This window comes from Orcinus orca, chromosome 9 (assembly GCF_937001465.1).
Source record: "Orcinus orca chromosome 9, mOrcOrc1.1, whole genome shotgun sequence".
Lineage (NCBI taxonomy): Eukaryota > Metazoa > Chordata > Mammalia > Artiodactyla > Delphinidae > Orcinus > Orcinus orca.
In genome coordinates this window covers 14,152,331-14,171,856 of record NC_064567.1, presented here as the reverse complement: position 1 = coordinate 14,171,856, position 19,526 = coordinate 14,152,331, and the positions used below count along the sequence as shown (strand labels likewise).

Sequence of the window (19,526 nt, the reverse complement as noted above, 5' to 3'; positions counted from 1 at the left end):
CCGTGCCACCAGGGAAGCCCCACCAGCCTGGTTTTTCAGACGAGAGCCCAGAGATCTCCAGGTTCAATCACTGTGTCTGGGGAAACACCATCTGCGATATTGCATTTTATAAGAAATATAGGGGCTTCCCTGATGGCTCAGTGGTTGGGAGTCCGCCTGCCAATGCAGGGGACATGGGTTTGACCCCTGGCCCTGGAGGATCCCACATGCTGTGGAGCAACTAAGCCCGTGAGCCACAGCTGCTGAAGCCTGTGCGCCTGGAGCCTGTGCTCCACAACAGGAGAGGCCACCACAATGAGAGGCTCACACAGCACAGGGAAGAGTAGCCCCCGCTCGCCGCAACCAGAGAAAACCTGCACGCAGCAGCGAAGACCCAACGCAGCCAAAAATAAAATAAAAATTAAAAAATTTATAAAAAAAAAAAGAAAAAGAAATATATATTTAGCCTGTGTCCCCATTTCTGGCACATAGTTCCCAAAACCCTTGGAATTTCTTAAGTGATGAGAGCAATAAAGGTGTCTTTTGTTATGTTTGTAAGGTGACTTTTGGACCACACCAAAGGATGGGTCTGCTTGTCAGGAGAACCAACCATGTGACTAGAGGGCTGAAACTTTCTTTTCTTTGCTCCTTTTTTTTTTTTTTTAAGAATTTCAACTTAAAAAAAAATATTTGTTTATTTATTTTGGCTGCGCCAAGTCTTAGCTGCAGCATGCAGGATCATCGTTGCGGCATGCGGGCTCTTTAGTTGCGGCATGTGGGATCTTTTAGTTGTGGAATGAGGGCTCTTAGTGCAGCAGGTGGGATCTAGTTCCCGTACCAGGGATCGAACCCGGGCCCCCTGCATTGGGAGCGTAGAGTCTTACCCACTGGACCACCAGGGAAGTCCTGAGGGCTGAAATTTTCAGTACCACCCTTGATCTCCAGGGACAGGAAAAGAGCAGAAGGTTGAATCAGTCACCAATGGGCAATGGTTTAATCAATCATGCCTGTGTAATGAAGCCTCCATCAAAACCCAAAAGGATGGGGTCTGGAGAACTTCTGGGCTGGTGAACATGTGGAGATGCAGGGAGAGTGGTGCCCTTGGAGAGAAGGGCATGGAAGCTCTGCCGCCCCTGCCCACATTCCTTGCCCCATGCATCTCTTCCACCTGGCTGTTCCTGAGTTATATCCTTTTATAATAAACTGGTAATCTAGTAAGTAAACTGGTATCTTGAGTCCTGTGAGCCGCTCTAGCAAATTAATCCAACACAAGGAGGGGGTCATGGGAACCTCTGCTGTATAGCCAGTTGGTTATAAGTACAGGTGACAACCTGGACTTTCAGTTGACACCTGAAGTGGTGGCAGTCTGGTGGGACTCAGTCCTTAATCTGTGGGATCTGACTATCTCCAGGTAGACAGTGTCAGAATTGAGCTAAACTGTAGAATAACCAGCTGGTATCTGAGAATTGATTGGTTGTGTGGGAATACCCTCCCACATGGGAACTGATACCCAGAATCCTTACCATCCTTGACCTCTGCCTCACATTCTATAAAATTCCACCCCTCAGGGCTTCCCTGGTGGTCCCGTGGGTAAGACTCCGCACTCCCAATGCAGGGGCCCGGGTTCGATCCCTGGTCAGGGAACTAGATCCCGCATGCATGCCACAACTAAGAGTCCGCATCCCACAACTAATTAGTCTGCATGCTGCAACTAAAGATCCTTGTGCCGTAACGAAGACCCCGCGTGCTGCAACTAAGACCTGGCACAGCCAAAAATAATAATAATAATAATAATAAATAAATTAAAAAAAATTCAACCCCTCACCTTAGGTAATAGCTGCAGAGATTAACGACGTGTTAGTTGAATCCTATCAACTTCCTTTCTTATTTCTGCATCACTGTTGTGATGGCAGGGCTCCTAAAGATTCAGAATGGGTAGTGATGTGCTTTTCAACATTCAAGGGCAAGAAATGTCACCTTGCTTTATTTTCCTAAGTCATACGATATCCAATTCAAGCTGCCACTTACGAAGATGCATGAGAACTTCACTCTGAGTCAATTTCCAGGGCTCCCTCTCGCAAGCAGATTAAACAAGGACCCCAGGATTTATTGGTGCCTTGAAAGAGGAGGCCCATTCTTGGGTTTTGGGTCCTGATTGTGCTGCTGCTTCTGCCTGAGACAGATTAGCCTCCAGGTGCTGGTCTTTACCAGGCTTAACCCCAGCCCTCGCATGTGGGTGCGGGCAGCTGGGACCTGGGTCTCCTCCCGCCTTCAGACTGGAACTACACCATCAGCTCTAGTGAGTCTCCGGCCTGCCAACTGCAGACCATGAGATTGCTCGGCCTCTATAAGGGGGTGAGTCAGCTCCTAATTATACAGATAGGAAATATAAACATATGAAATATACATACAAACATATCCTTGTTGGTTCTGTTTCTCTGAAGAACCCCGACAAATCCAGCCTTTGTGTTACAGACTCCCTCCTCCCTGGCCAGCCAGCCTCCACATGCATCCACTCATGCCCTCCCCCGGCTGAGGTCCTGCCCCCTCCCTGTCCCTCCAGGGCAGGTCTCTGGCACTGTGGGAACACCTGTCCCCACCCAGTCTCCTCCATCCTTGGGCTGTTTTTGGACTCAGTCCTTGGAGTCTTCCTCTATCCTAAACCTCCTGTGTTATGATTATTTTATGAGTCTAGGCTTTTAAAAATGAAAGCACTCGACTCTCTCCTGGGGCTAGGAACACCTCAATTTCCAGGACAGCAAGTCCAACCGCCCTCTGAAGAGGAAGAAGCAGAAAATACCTCTCTGTTTTGGTAATGAGTCTATAGGAGAGTGAGACGGCTAACCTCGCATCAGACTCTTTGTACACATCAGCTTTGTCTCTTTATGTCAGGAGCAGAGGGGATGAGATGCTCAACTCCAGAGACGCCCAACCTGCTCACGTCAGAGTCCAGAGGAGGGGCGCCCGGGGCTAAGCAGCTCACGGCCTGTGCTGTTGAATGCACACCCTGGTCAAGAGACCCTCTGCTAGACCCTGTGCCCAGGCCCCAGTGGGTGACTGATCACAGAGGAAGATGTGGGGTCTCCCTGTAAGACCCCAACTACCGTCTGTAGGCCTGGCAGTGCAGACCTCAGTGAGGACAAAGAGCCTGGTCTTCCCGGGCAGGTGGGAATGCTAGGCTAGATGCTAGGCTAGATGGTGGTACTGGAGCCAGCAGGCAGCCCAAGGTCGCTCGGGACAAAAGGTCAGACGAAAGGTCTCAGCAACCCCACAACCCATTAGGGATCCCCTGACTGTCTTTCGGGCCCTGGACTTGGCTCTGTCAGGATTGAACGGACCTGGCTACCTCTGCTTGTCAGAGGCATGTGGGGTCGCCTGTCGGAGGCATGGGGTCACCTGCCCTCCTAGGCCCTGGTCCATCTCAGTTCTGTGCTGGCTCCCTCTCACCTGCCTCCCCTGAGCCCCTCCAGCCACCTTCAGCCCCAGGCGGGCCTGCTTCCTGAGACCTGTCTCAGGGATTGGAAGGGTTCCAACTTTCCATGTGAGAAAGAGGAGGGGTCTCACACAAACACCGTGTGAGACGTCGCAGGGACCCCCACCCTCCTCAAGAGGGAGAATCCAGGGATTCTCCACACGCTGCCTCCAAGTCCCGGCCTCGCGTCTTCCCTGCCAGCCTGATGCCGGCACCTCACGGTCACAGAAATGGGATTTGTGAGGCCCTTCCTGGGCCCAGGTTAATAACACTGGTAAAGACCCCAGCCTTGAAGGGAGACCAGGAGCACACGACAGTGTGACTCACTGTCACTAACACCCGTGCAGAAGGCTGGGCTGGGGAGGGGGATCTCACTACGCCTCACTCTTGGTGATGTCATGCAGAAGCTTTCCAAACAGCGAGCGTATTTGTGCAGACCCTACCCAGTCCTGCACGGTAATGAGTGTAACAAGATTGCCAGTCTGTCAAGTACAAGGAGAGGGATGGCCGGATTGAGGTGGTCACAGCACGGAGTGAGGCGGAGATATTCCCAGGTGCTGTCCATGTGCATCGAAACACCCCAGCTTGCTAGAAGACGTTAAAGCAAAAATGCAAGCAAGTAGAGAAAAAGAGGCTTCTTTCCCCAAAATAAAAGCCAAATTCATCAGTTGGTGAAGAACCCCGATGTCGGATGAGGAGGCTACTGAAGATCTCTGGCTGTGAAGGAAATCTATTTAAGAAAATAGTTTAAACAGTTTGCTAAAATTTCTTCTTTTATTTCTGTAAAAGTTGATATTGGGCTTCCCTGGTGGCACGGTGGTTAAGAATCCACCTGCCAGTGCAGGGGACACGGGTTCAAGCCCTGGTCTGGGAAGATCCCACATGCTGCAGAGCAACTGAGCCCGTGCACCACAACTACTGAGCCTGAGCTCTGGAGCCCGCGAGCGACAACTACTGAGCTCACGTGCCACAACTACTGAAGCCCTCGCGCCTAAAGCCTGTGCTCTGCAACAAGAGAAGCTCACCGCAACTAGAGAAAGCCAGTGCGCAGCAACAAAGACCCAACAAAGCCAAAAATAAATAAATAAAATAAATTATTAAAAAAAAAGTTGATATCTGGCTGTCCCTGTTTTAATAATTCAGACTGAGAACTTTCCCTACCATGTACCATGGATGTACATGTATCTATCTAATATCGATCTGTCATCTATTTATTTATCATAGGGTAGAGTGGTGGAGACGGGTTGGACAAATAGAGAGAGAGAGACGGAAAGACAGAGAGAGAGAGGGGGTGCTGGACCAGCTTCTGTCTTAAAAACAAACATCGTGAATCCTTTGGTCAAGTAGAAGTTGTCTGACACTCAGTGCTGGTTGATGTGAACAAAAACCCTCTAGGGAGGATTTTCTGGGGGAAGGGTCTTACATTCCTAACAATCCTGGGACCCAGTTCATGGACTCCATCAAGGTTCACCCTTCTCCATAAAGGAACAGACACTTCTATTACTGGGGACCCATCAGAGAGCCCAGGCCACAGGGAGCCACATTATATGCCGTTCTGGGACCACAGAACCTAGCCTGCACATTCCCAATTATAGATCCACATGCATAACCTTGACAGGAACTTCAGGGTCCAGACTGGGAGATAACCATTGTCAAGGTTAAAGGTCTTGCTCCCATCAGTAACAATTCCCAATTTCATGATGAGCTTCTGTACTTTAGAAGAAAATTGACTTTACTCATTTACCATAAAGATGTGGGGGGGACGGGAGTTTTTAGGGCAGTATTTCTTAACTGGTTTATCTATAGATTCCTTTGAATCTTCAGTGAATGCTGGGAACCCTCCCCCTAATAAAATACATGTGTTGGGGGTCACAGATTCCCTGAAGCCCACCCATGAACAGCAATGTAAGGACCCCTGGTCTTCTGGCTGAAGCTCTAGCCAGCTGGCTTATCGATTCCACTGCATGTTTGCCCATGAAGCTTTCACAGGCCATTGCAAGGCTGTTTTCCACCTGTCTCATCAGAGCCCCAAAGTGGGATTATGTGACTGTCATACGTGGCAGATTGAAATACCATGACTCAGGCAGCAGGAGAGCCAGTCTGGCCACAGTGCTCAAGATTTAGACACTGTGATTTTGAGCCAGAACTGTGCCATTTCTGCAAGCAAAATGCAACAACCAAAACAGGCAGTTAAGCTATTGTTAATTTTGAGGAGACCTTCACAGTGATGATTAAGACAATGTATAATTTCAAAAGCCTAACGGGCAACCTCCTGCAAGGACCATGACGGCTCTGGCTGAGCAGGCCAGCCTTCCACAGACCTGTGTTTCTCTGGCCGCTGAGACAGCTCAGGGTCTGTTTGGGCTACCAAAACCTTTCTCTCCTTTGTGGTCTGGAGATGCATAAGCATGAGACCGTCTGGCTTGTCTGTCTTATTAGAGATTTTTTCAGTTACGTGGGGATCAGACAGTCTCCTGATCCCAACCTGACACAGAAAGAAAAGCTTTCTTGTAGCTTTTCTGAGCTGAACTTCCCTGTCCCTCCAGCCTCCCCTCCTCCTGTCACCATGGCAATGGGTAGAAGATGAGGGGTTTAGTGCTATCTTTTGGGGGGATCTTAATGCTATCGGTTGAATTGTGTCCTCCCAAATTCGTATGTTGAATTCCTAACTCCCGGTACCTCAGAGTGTGACTATTGGAAGATAAGGTCCTCGCAGATGTAATTAGTTCAGGTGAGGTCACTAGGGTGAGCCCTAACCCACTGTAAAAAGGGGGGATTTGGACACAGACATGCATGCAGAGAGAACACCATGTGAACATGAAGGCAGACTGCGGTCATGCGGCTACAAGCCAAGGAACACCAAAGATGGCCAGCAAACCCCCAGAAACTAGGAGAAAGGCAACATTCTCCCTGACAGCCCTCAGCAGGAATCCTGCAGGTGCCTTGATCTCCACTTCTAGACTCTAGAACTGTGAGACAGTACATTTATGTTTAAGGTACTTTGTTACAGCAGCCCTAGGAAACAAACACACACTGACCTGGGCCTTTGACAGGCCACAAGGAAACGCCTCACTGTCCCATTTCAAACATCAAAAAGTGCTAAACTACCCAGATTTTATAGACCAGGTGGCAGAAACATAAACCCACCCTTAGGCCCACCTAAATCTCTGTCCACTGGAACTGTAATGACCTTTCTGTCTATAGAGGTGTGTGTGTGTATCTGAGATATTCTGGGACAAGAGAAATGAAGGTGAGCCATTCACAGGCTGGCTTGAGGAACTAGGCTAGAGTCAGCAGAATGGTGCAAAGACATGTCTTCTGCCTGAAAATCTTATAATCAAATACCAACCCTCTGCAAGAGTAGTATTGCCGTTTCTCCCCAGCAGAGCCCCTTGATGGAGACCGCAGCACTGGAATAGGTTTGCCGCTCCAGCTAATACACTGAGCACCTCGGGGGGAATTTCTACTTGTGGGAGAAGAGAGGTGAGTTGGGGCCCACAGAAGCCAAGGAGTCCTGGGCTGGGGCTCCATGCAGGCGCCTCTTCTCCAAGGAGCGTCACCCAACTCCCCAAAAGCTGCAGCTGGCCCCTATCTGTGAGAATTAGGAAAAGGGGGCCCCTGTAGGCAGGATCACCGAGAGCAGGTAAATTTGAAAAGTGTACCCCTTCCTCCAGGTGGCGTGGCTTTGTGATCAGGTAAGAGCTGAATTCCAGATCCTAGTGGCCCCCCCGGCCAGGCGCCCTTGTGCAGTGAGCAACTTGCACAAACGTATATGGCAACCTATCCACAGGGCTCAGTGAGCGGTGACTACTGAGAACTTTCCCTCTTTCCCCTCTCCCCATCCCCCTCAATATAGGACAAGGAGGGGAGGAGGTCAGCCGCCTTTGGGAGCACAGTGCTTGTGGAAAGAAGCTATTCTCTGAAAGAGTGGGGATGTGGGATACGGTGCTTTCCCTCCATGAAGCCAAGTTGACAGCAACAAGGAAATCCCTAGTAAAGATACGGGGGTCTCTAAAAAAGAGGAGACTGGAGTCTCTTTCCACCTGAATGTTTGCTGAGTTGCAGAAGGCACCTACCCCTTGGGTCTGTTCTGGAGCAAGTGGACATGGCTGGGGTGAGGTAGCTCAGGGCCAGACTGTTCCAGGAACCTGGGAGGTCAGCCCTCTCCCTTCGCCCATCTGCAGAGTCTCTAACTGGAGGTGTGCTCAGGGAGGGCACGAGGCAGGCCCATCTGGGCTCTCCATCTGGCACCCTTGTCTTCCCGAACACCTTTCCCAGTCCCAACAGAGAGTGGGGTATCCTAAGCCAGAATTCCTCCAGACAGGTCCTATGCCGAGTGTGGCTCTCAGAGCCGAACTCAGGGGGGCCACCGGCCTCCCCTTTTGAAGAACAAATCACTGTCCACCCGAGGTCGGACTCGACCATTGCCCCAGACTCACCGCCCCCTGCGGAGATGGCCCCAGGCCGCGTGTTGCAGGGCAGGGAAGGTCTGCCCCTCATCCGCCCCCAGCAAGGCCTGGAACTGGCTCCAGTCCCCACCACAGAGCTTCCCCGCACTCACCAGAACGTTCCACACTTGGAGCACTCCCTGCCGAAGTTAGAACGTGGTAGTACATCCTTGTTGTCGCTAGATGGCGACCCTGTGTAAAGGGAAAGCAAAATGCCGCTGGAAGCCGCCCGCCGCCGGGCTGCCTCTTTCTCTCGAGGCGGGGTCCCTGGAGGGAATCAAAGACAGCAGAGGCCGGATACGGAAGGTGCTTACTTTCGGGTCCGCCCGGGGGCTCGGGAGGCGTGGCTCCAGAGGGCAATTCCTCCCCCAGTCCCGGGGTCCTTCCCCAGCAGACGACCCAGGGGCCAGCCCAGCGACCCGGGGCTCCCGGAGCTGTGCGCAGACGCGAAGTGACCCCTCGTTACCGGGTTGGGACCTGTTTTGCCCCCCAAACGCTGTTTTCAGGTGAAGCAGTATCTCAGGGCAAGGACGTGAGCCCTGCGAGATGGGGAGAGAACACTCACCTGCTGAGTGGGGGCCTCCGAGGCACAGACTCCGGGCTCGAGGCCACCGCGAAGGTGGCGCCCGCTTGCGGAAGCAGCAAAACCAGACACAAAACCAGAGTGGCTCTGTGTGCTCACAGCTGTACACTTTAAACAACCACCACCACCACCACAATAATAATAAAAGTCTGCAGTGTGCTTGGAAGCTTGTGGAGTTGCTCCACAGTCACGCATATCACGGCACCAAAATCGACGCGCTTGAGTTATCGATGAGGCCGTTAAGGTAGAAGAAATGGCCCTTGAGAGCGAATTTTCTGTGGCCCGATTAGACCTCACGCTTGGTGTGAATTCACTCGGCTCTGCGAAAATGCCGAAAATGCTGGGCTCAGGCATCCTAGAACATGCCTGTCCAGGGCTTCAGCCTCGAGGCTCCGCGAGGCCATCGGTGTCACCTGTGGGTAATAAACAAACCGAATGAGGGAGGGGGCGGAGCTTCACAGAAACTTTCACCAGTCGTTTTCAAAGCCAAACCAGGGAACATAAAAATGTTTCAGGGACTTCCCTGGTGGCGCAGTGGTTAAGAATCCGCCTGCCAATGCAAGGGACACGGGTTCGAGCCCTGGTCCGGGAAGATCCCACATGCCGCGGGGCAACTAAACCCGTGCGCCACAACTACTGAGCCTGCGCTCTAGAGCCCGTGAGCCACAACTACTGAGCACGTGTGTCACAACTACTGAAGGCTGCATGCCTAGAGCCCGTGCTCCGCAGCAAGAGAAGCCACCGCAATGAGAAGCCTGCACACCTCAACGAAGAGTAGCCCCCACTCGCTGCAACTAGAGAAAGCCCGCGTGCAGCAACGAAGACTCAGTGCAGCCAAAAATAAATAAATATATTAAAAAAAAAGTTTCAAAGGCTGTATTCTTACCCCACTCAAAATGAAAACAGTTTTAGTATTACAGGAAACGGCATTTTTTTTTTACCACTTTGAATCCCTACTTAATTGAATCGTAAAATGTCTGTGAGAAAAACAAACTCTAACCTGCTTTTTAGACCCCAAAATGTTCCTTAATGTCTGGGCGTATTTGAAAAGCCACATACGGAGGCCACTTTCTCATCCTCACCTTTTCCATCAATTCACAATACTGTGGGCTCTGTGTACGTTTCACTTCAGCCCTGAAACAACTCCAGCAGGGAGATGGGGAACTGAGGCTTACAGCAGGGAGGTGACTTACCCATGCCCAGTAGTAAATTAACAGCCCAACTAGCGCTGACATTAGTCTGCGCCATACTACAAGAAGCATTTGCCAAGACCGCTTGTGTGCCAGGCACTGTGTAAGATTCAGGGAACTTGGGGCTAAATATGATGCTTGGTCCCTCATTTCTCTCAGGATGAAAGTTATTCAATCAGAGAGATGTTGGAGACTTCCCTGGTGGTGCAGTGGTTAAGAATCCGCCTGCCAATGCAGGGGACACAGGTTCGAGCCCTGGTCTGGGAAGATCCCACATGCTGCGGAGCAACTAAGCCCGTGCGCCACAACTACTGAGCCTATGCTCTAGAGCTTGCAAGCCACAACTACTGAGCCCACGTGCCACGACTACTGAGCCCCGCGTGCCACGACTACTGAGCCCCGCGTGCCATGACTACTGAGCCCGCGAGCCTAGAGCCTGCTCTCCGCAACGAGAAGCCACCGCAGTGAGAACCCCTTGCGCCACAACGAAGAGTAGCCCCCGCTCGCCGCTACTAGAGAAAGCCCCAGCGCAGCAACGAAGACCCAACACAGCCAAAAGAAAAAAAAAGAGGTTTAGACAGCAAGTATATACAGTGTGAGTTTTGAGTAAGTGAGAAACTGACCCGGAGCTTATTACCTAAGCAGGAAGAGGATCAGGTGCTGTGTGAGGACAGGTGCTGACACCCAAATGCCTCTTGGGTACGCTGTTCTCTCTTCAGAACAGCACTTAGGAGTTTGAGGGCTTCTCATGCGCACATGTGATCCATCCTCTTGTGTGATCAACTGATGCGTTCAGTCTGTGAACAATTCTGATGCTGCCATCAAAACCCTTCACACGTTCCTGTCAGTGGGATCAGGGAGACCCCGGCTCAGGAATCCTGCTCTGCTGACTTCCTGTCCTCACGAGGAAACTGGAACATTTCTGACAAGGCAGCCCAAAGGCACAAATCATACCCTTGGGCACACTTTAAATATCACTCTGAATAATTCATCTTGTGCATTATTTAATAACTCTCTGCTCTGCAGAATGTTTACTTACACAGTATTTTCACTTCAAACTCAAGCTGAACCATTTCAGAGAACTTTTGACCCAGTAATTCCACTTCTGGAAACTTCTTCCATAGAAATACTTGTACAGGGACTTCCCTGGTGGCACAGGGGTTAAGAATCTGCCTGCCAATGCAGGGGACATGGGTTCGAGCCCTGATCAGGGAAGATCCCACACGCTGCGGAGCAACTAAGCCCGTGAGCCACAACTACTGAGCCCGTGCTCTAGAGCCCACGAGCTGCAACTACTGAGCCTGCATGCCACAACTACTGAAGCCCGCACGCCTAGAGCCCGTGCTCCGCAATAAGAGAAGCCACCGCAATGAGAAGCCCACGCACCGCAACAAAGAGTAGCCCCCGCTCGCCGCAACTAGAGAGGGTCCGTGCACAGCAACGAAGACCCAACACAGCCAAAACAAAAAAGAAACACTTGTACAACAGCACAAAAGTAAATATGCTAGAATATTCATTGCAGCATTGCCTGTGCTATTAAAAAATTAGAAACAATTTAAATGTCCATCCCTAGAAGAATAATGAAGTAATAATAATTATGGTATCTCCAAACTGTGGAATTCTATGTAAGTGTTAAAAAAGAATGCAAGAGAGCTATATGAAGTGACATAAAAAGCAAGTTGCAGAATGTATTAACTTTTGTAAAACAAAATCATAAATATTTATTTTACATATATTAAAAAGTACTTAGAAGCATATGTAGTATACCACACGCAAGCGAAAGTTTAAAATTAAAAAATTTATATATTGTTTGCATGAAAACAGCTTATGTATTAACTTTATAATTTTAAAAATTTATTTTTGTCATTTTAGAAAAAAAGTACAAAGTCAGATTTGGTGAATACAACAAAGACTTGGTGCAAGTTTTTTGGGTCACTTGCAGGTTCCTGTTACCCTCCAGGGAGAGGGCTAATGCCTGAGACATCATTCTCATTGTGAAGTCAATCTTTTGGCCAGGAACAGTTTTTCTTGCCTGCAGAGGCTGCTTCCATCAGGAAATGCTGAGCACAGTTGCCCTCTCACTCTCCGAGCTGGTAGCCAGTGTGCTCACCAGGCGGCTCAGCTTCCATCCGCTGCTCAGGCTCTCATCATGAAGCTCCGAGGGCCGGGACTGGGTGTGTCCTTGGCCTCTGTATTCCTGGCACCTAGCAATGTGCCCAGTGTGTATTTGATGCTCAATAATTGTTAAAGAATTTGTTGAAGGAAGAGCTTTTGATCTCTCTTGGCTTGATTTTCAGGTTGGGGAAGTGGGGTGTCTGGGAAGGTGGCTGGCAGTTCCTGGGTCACGAGTCTGGGGGTGTCTCCTGGGCTCCTAATTTTGGAAGGTTGTAAGCAGATGGCCCAGCCACCTGCGCAGCACGTGATGAAGTCTTAACACACAGGGGCAGACGCTGTCCCTGCACTTAGAAACGATACCGCAGAGTTGATTTGACGTTTTAGCAATTTGCAGAATGTTTCTGCTACGCGATATCTAGATGTAAACGGTAATCACCTTATATAAATAATGGTAAGTGGGTTCACGGCCAAGGTAAAATCAAGCACTTCTGGGGGCACCTTTGGGGCCAGGGTGCCAAAGAGGGGACTTGTAGCTGCTCTGAGATCCTTCCAAAGATGCTTTGGACCCCAAATCCAGGCCCACCCAGATGCTAGTTTTCTCTTTGTTCCTGAAAAAGGAAGACAGTGCCCAGCTGTGAGCTCTCAGAGCTGAGTCCCAAGCTCCCCTTTCCCTCTGAATGGCTCCCCAGCCACTACCCCTGACATAGAAAACATGACAGGTGGCTCTGCTTTGCCCAGCTCCTGGCCCAGGGCCCTGGGGCCTCGCTATCCCAGACCCATTGCCCCTCAGTCAAAATCTCAGCCAGGCCACAGATTCCACGGACCCAGTGATCTTCCCCAGTTTCTGTGAGGTAACAATTCTAACACAGATGCTCTGAATACGACTTAAAGGTGGGGCCTGGTAAATTGATATTTAATGAAAATGTACACATATTCAGCTAAAAATTCAGAAGGACAGAAAACAAAAGAAGTCCCATGCCCCCCAGTTCTGCTGTACAGAGGTAAATACCCGTGAACTGTTTCTTGTATATTCTCGCAAAAACCTTCATGCCTGTACAAGCACACACGCGTACGTGAACACATACGCATCTTTTGGTGGCCACAGGTGGACACACACTCTGCTGCTTTTCTGCATCTTGCTTCCTTCTGACTTAGCTTGAAGATTGCTCCAAATCAACAAATACTGATTTACTTTATTCTTTTTAAAGGGCTTTACTATTCCACTGTCTATATGGCAAACATTTGCTGTTTTTTCCTGCCTAACAGCCTGTCCCCTTTCTTCCTGTGACAGTAGCATTTTCTTTGTCTCTTCCCCACTCTCAGTCGTGTGATTTGGGTGAGGATGACCCTGACCTCAGCTACAGGCTTGGACATATGACCCAGACCTTACCACAGAGATTGGTTCGGGGTGGACACATGACCTGGGTGCGGGCAAGGTCAGTCAGGGCCAGGACTTTAACTGAATTATTTAGGGAAGAGAAGCTCTCTTTTTCCTGCTGACCTTGCATCTGGGGAGGTGTGGTCCTGGAGCACATTCCATAGTGTGGAGGCAGAATGGATAAGAATGGAACCAAAATATAGAGCTGCTGGCCTTGATGACACAGTGTAAGAGTCTGGCTTAGGTCTACCTGGAGCCCTTTTGGGGCTCACGTGTAACTTTCAGTTACATGTGCCAATGGATTCCTTTTTGGCCTAAGCCAATTGGGCAGGGCTTTCTGTAGCTCACCCTAGGAAGAGTCTTGCTATAGAAACTGGCATCAAGAAGGGGGGTTGGGGGCTTCTCTGGTGGTGCAGTGGTTGAGAGTCCGCCTGCCGATGCAGGGCACACGGGTTCGTGCCCCGGTCCGGGAGGATCCCACATACCGCGGAGCGGCTGGGCCCGTGAGCCATGGCCGCTGAGCCTGCGCGTCCGGAGCCTGTGCTCCGCAACGGGAGAGGCCACCAACAGTGAGGGGCCCGTGTACAGCAAAAAAAAAAAAAAAAAAAAAAGAAGGGGGGTTGGCAAGTGACCCTGGAATATGGAATTGGCTGAGTCAAGGAAGGTGGAGAGCCTTCTCTTCTCGGCAGCAAGCTGGCCATTCTCATTACCCAGTAATGAAGCAACTAATTACATTGTGGCCACTCAGACTAGGTGCACTATTTTACTTATATGAGGCAACTAGACTAGTCAAATTCATAGGGAGAGAGAGTAGAGCAGTGGTTGCCAGGGGCTGGGAGGAGATGGAAACAGAGAGTTGTTTGATGGGTAATGAGCTTCGGTTTTGCAGGATGAAAGGAGTTGAGGAGGTGGATGGTGGTGATGTCTGCACAAAATGAATGTACTGAATGCCACTGAAAAATGGTTAAGATGGTAAATTTTATGTTGCATGTTTTTTTACTAAAGTTAAAATAAAACATACACAGAAAGAAGAAGATACAGCTTTATCATGAGAGGCCCTTTCTGCCTGTGACCTGCAATCCAGTATGGCTGAGAGTCCGGTCAAGCGCTATTGGAAAAGCTGAATTTTCTGCAACAAGCCGAGAGCACAGGGACCACAGGCTGAGAGGCAGAAAACAGCAAGAGAGAAAGTTGGGACTTAGGAGGCGAGTACCGCGAACTGACATTTAGGTGTCTCTCGTACGTGTTCGCCTACATGAACTCATTACTCGTAACAACCCACTGGGGTAGATGCTGATTTTCAGATGAGGAAAACAGAGGCAGGAGGAAGTTAGACAAATAAACCTCGACGAAGTAAGGGACAGAGTCAGGACTGTGAGCTGGGCAGTCAGTGGTTCTGTTCCTACTCCATGGCACTGGGACACAAATAGCCTGGAAGCCCCCTGAAATCCCAAGCGGATCGTGTTGTCAGAGAAACCCACACTAGCTCACAAAGCCTCAGTCCCAGGGTGACCTCCAGGCCCTGCTGCACCAGCGCGGTGCCTCTCTCCCTGGATGCAGAAAAGCCCACGCCGCGGGGATTTCGCAGCTGCTGCCTTGCCTACCCTCCCCTTCACTTTCACGTGCTTTAACTTCTGTGGACTCTCCTCCTTCCAGAGAACAACCTTCGGGAAACCACTGGCCATACAAAATTATTCCGGTGCTTCGAAGATTTACTCACCACAATCCTCTTTTGGTGTGCCCACGTCCAGGAGCTGACGCTCATTTCCTGGGCCACAGTATCATTGTTCAGCGTGTCTCACAGTTGGCTCTGGGATAGGAAAATCTCTTGGCCAAAGTCTTTTGACGACCCTCAGTATTTCTGCTTGAACAATCTGTTTGTGTGCGCTACTTGGGGTCGCCAGCATAGAGAGTGTATTAGGGTTAGTGTGCGCTACTTGGGGTCGCCAGCATAGAGAGTGTATTAGGGTTAGGTTGAGGATGAGAAAGATTCAGAGTCATCATCTGGCCTGATGGAAACCAGCGAGGACCTAGGAATCCCCTGGAGGTCCAGTGGTTAGGGTTCCGCGCTTTCACCGCCAGGGGAACTAAGGTCCCGCAAGCTGCGCTGTGCAAGCCAAAACCAAAACCAAACGCAACAAAACAAAACCAAAACCCAGCAGAGGACAAACCACATCATCACATCACTGGGGGCCCTGTGACAAAGACGGACGGGACAGGGGAGTGGAGACTTATTTCAGCAAGAAGAGCCACGCTCTAGAGAGAAATACACATCAACTTGACGGAGGGGAGGCTCTGCCCCGGTGGAGAGGAACTTCTTCACCAGAAGGATGTCTCCTCTGTGCCACAAAAAGGACAGTGTCTTCCTGAACCCAAGGGAGAAGGACCTTGAAGACCCCATGGCTCCAAGCAGCACAGTGAGTTATACAACAACACTCACATGGACTTGGCAATGAGACTTTGATTGTAGACAGCCACGAACAGACTCTGCGAAGGAAACTATGCCAAAATACAGCCATGTAATAAAATATATTCTACCACCAGTACTTAGTCTTCTCCTTGTGTTGGTTTCACAATTTTTTCACTTTATTAACTTACGGACAGTAAAGTGAATTATTTATGTTTGTTGTTATAAATGATCTGTTCCTACTCCTCTTACTGCCAAGAGCTAAGACCTTCCTGGTGTCCCACAGTAATAGGCAGTCTGGTTGCAGATCTCAGGTGATTTCATTGATGTATGGGGAGTAGGCGGTGTGATTTCTCAAGCCTACTCCAAAGGAATAAGCAGAGAAACTTACAACCCGTATATAGGTTCAGCCCTCATCCATATGGAAATACCTTTCCTAATATCCTCCGAGTTCAGCACCTGCTCGTAACCATGAGGACCCACAGCGTATCCTCACATAATAAGCAGTGAGGAAGTTTCCTTCCAGATGGGGAGACAGGCCAGCAAATGAGGCCCTTGCCTAATTAGGAAGTATTTGTCTTCAGGGGTCTTATCCAGTGACAATTTATCTACGGGTTTGTGATGTCTTGTGCTACATGGGATCCCTGACATCAAGTGTATCCTTAAATCAGAGACTGTCAACTGGTAGCCCAGAGGCTGAATCAATCATGTAGATGTGTGTGTGTGTGTGTGCGCGCGCGTGTGTGTGTGCACGTGCGCTGTGGCTATTATTTTTGGGCTTATACAAGTTTTCTATTAAAATATGAATTATTTGCCAGAATTAAAAATTATGAAGTTTCATATGACAACTCATATTTCCAACCCCTTTGGAAAACACCAAAATGCTGGGAAGCGCTGTTAACAGTGGAGCAGCATGGCCACTTGGCAATAACCCACTGACCTGAGTGAGGGGGTCCCCCACAGCCCCCACTGGTAGGATTTACTCCTTCCTTCCTTCCTTCAAATGTCTGCCCCTGCACATTCGGGTTCGCAACTCTGTGCCCTCCTGGTCTAGTAAACACCAACGTTCCAGAACTGCTCAGTGCATGTGGGGAGGCAGGGCCAACCATGACACTCTGGCAGGTAGCAGGATAACCTATTCTCGTGAAATTTTTGTTTGGCTCTCTACATGTTTCCTAACTGTAAGCAATTCGCCAGGCTTTGTATGTCTTTGCCTTAATAATTGTGGTGGGGCAGACAGCAAGGTAGCCCGAAAATGAAGCTGATCTGTACTAAAAACCTAAGGCCACGGAACAGGTGATGGGGTGTCCTGGAGAGAGGGGGCCCTGGGAGAAGCGGTGAGGTGAGGAGGGCGGGCCCTGCCCGGGAAGGGCAGAGAGGTCTGGGGACTCCTCCAGGGCAGCAGGGCCACTACTACTCCATGAGAGCCTTCTGGACCCGCATGGCTCGGTGGCCAGGAGAGGCAGCTCTGGCCCCAGAGCCCCAGCCCCAGCAGAGACTCCGTATCCCAGGAAAGCCAGGAAGCAGGGCCTGCCCGGCTCGGAGGACAGGTGCCAGCCAGGGTCTCCTTCATAAGCCTCAGGGACTCTGATACCACCCAGGAAGGACAACAGCCTTCAAAACAGACCGAGATGAAAAGGAATGAAGGACCGACATATGCTATAACACAGATGCCCCTCGAAAACGTGCGAAGTGAAAGCCAGGCACGAAAGGCCGCAGAGCGTAGGACTCCAGTGACATGAAATACCCAGGCTGGGCAAACTCATAGAGACAGAAAGCAGGCTCGTGGTTGGCAGGGGCTGGGGGAGAGGGAGATGAGGGGTGACCAGCTTTCTCTTTAGGGTATGTTCTGGAATTAGATAGTGATGATGGTCGCACTATGTCGTGAATATATTATGAATGTACTCAAAGACACTGAATTGTAGACTTTAGAATGGTTAAAATGGTGAATTTTATCTCAATTTAAAAAATGAGCTGGAATTTGCTACCACCTTAGCGGATGGTGACCTGAAGTTACAATTAAGTTAATTTAAAGGAAAAGGAAAAATTTTTCCCCCCAACCTCTGAGTTTGTGGGCAGGACTCATTCCTATTATCTAACCCTAAGACAAGGAGCCTGTATCTGGAGACATAGGAGGACCCAGGTTTACCTGGGATGGAACTCTAGAGACAGGAACACGGAGTGTGTTAGAAGGTGGTAAAAACACTGCCCAAGGGAAGAAGACTGGGTCCTGTTGACCTCGGAGCTCAGCCCAGTCCTGGGCTGACCACCTCCAGACTTCTTTTATTGGACTTTTGAGTCTAAGCCTTTGTTCTTGGGGTCTTCTCTTACAGTCTGCCGAATCGAATCCAAACGAATGTGGCATCCTAGAGGATGTGTGATCTGAAGCATTAGCAGACGTTACGTGGGCAAACTGGTGTGTGAGGGGCTACAGGTTGGGATGAGAAGGACCAACAGGAAACGTATTTCAGGCAGAGGGGAGAGAATGTTTCCTGGCCTGGAGGAAAGACAGAACACAGTTGGGTGTGTCTGGGGCCAGCAGAGAAGGGGAAGAAGGAGATGAAGCCTGAAATAGGAGCAGGGCTAAGACATGAGGGGCCTTGTAGCCTTGTAAGAAGTTGGACCAGGGCTTCCCTGGTGGCGCAGTGGTTGAGAGTCCACCTGCCGATGCAGGGGACACGGGTTTGTGCCCTGGTCCGGGAGGATCCCACACTGGGCCCGTGAGCCATGGCCGCTGAGCCTGCGCGTCCGGAGCCTGTGCTCCGCAACGGGAGAGGTCACAACAGTGAGAGGCCCGCGTACCGCAAAAAAAAAAAAAAAAAAATAAGTTGGACCAAGCCCACAGGTAGAGGGGGCCCTGAAGGACTGGTGAGGTTCACATTTTACGAAGATGCCTCTGGTGCTGAGACAGGAGGAAGCAAGAGCAGAGGGAGACCATAAGGAGACTGAGGCTGCGGCCAGACAGATGAAATGGACTTGTACTTGGCGAGGGGCTGTGAGAAGGGAGCCTCTGAAAGGGACGGTTCACAGGAGTCGGTACTGATTGGATCTGGTGGTGGGGGACAGAGCAGGAAGGCTGAGGATGAGGAATCACGGGCTGAGAGACGACGCAGACGTGGGGCTGGGCGTGGAGCCGGAGGTGGCCCGGGTTCAGCCACGGAAAGAGGGCCCAAGTGAAGACCATCGAGGGAGCCCGGGCCTGGGAGTCAGAAAACCAGCCAACCGTGCGCTCGTGCGGTGCCGCCTTCAGCAATGCCCTTGACCTCTCTAATTCCGGTCCTCATCCTAAACTGGGGGTGATGTCAGTTCATGTTTGTAAAGCCCCCTGGCACTTACCAGATGCTCAATGTTAACTGAATCTGAAATGTTGCTCAGTCGGCACTTTGCTCTCTCGTGCTCGCCGATTCTGGCCGAAGACACAGCCCTCACCCCTCTGCTCTGGCTCCAGGGTAGCCCAGAGGAAAGCCCCTCATCTTCCTTGAGCCGCATGAACTTGATTCCCGTTTTAACAGAGGACAAGCAGGAGGCTGCCAGGTGAACCTGGATTAGAAGCCAGGGCTCCCGGCTCCAGGGTCCGCACACCCGGCCCCGCAGCATCTGGACTCCTGCGGAGGGGGCGGGAGGCCGGGGGGCGGGGCTGCGGGTCCCCTCGCGCCCCGAGCCTCCTCCCTCCCTGCGCCCGCCCTGCCGCACCTCCCCGCGCTCCTCCTCCCCCGCCCCGGCTCTGCGCGGAGGCTGCGGCTCAGCGGGGCAGGCGCGGCGCGCGGGGACCCAGGCGGTGGCGGCCGCCGGGCGCAGCGGGTCCGGCGCGGGGAGCCGGGCTCAGCCTCGGCCTGCGCCAGCCCCGACCCTCGCCCACCCGAGGCCGGCCTGGGGGGCCCGCAGGGCGCGCGGAGCGCAGAGTGCGCGTCGGGCCGGGCTCCGCACCTCCGCACAGGAGCGCGGGTGCGGCGC

The 19,526-nt window shown here is 51.1% G+C and overlaps 1 protein-coding gene across 1 annotated transcript in view; it reads right to left on the bottom strand.

Moving 5' to 3' along the window:
- The window catches only part of KLRG2 (killer cell lectin like receptor G2), a 63,266-nt gene extending 44,705 nt beyond the window's left edge, over nt 1-18,561 (bottom strand). Inside the window, exon 1 of the mRNA XM_049715092.1 lies at nt 18,549-18,561. The gene's annotated coding sequence lies outside the window, so the exon portion shown is untranslated. The remainder of the gene's footprint in view (nt 1-18,548) is intronic.
- Nucleotides 18,562-19,526: the final 965 nt, after the last annotated feature.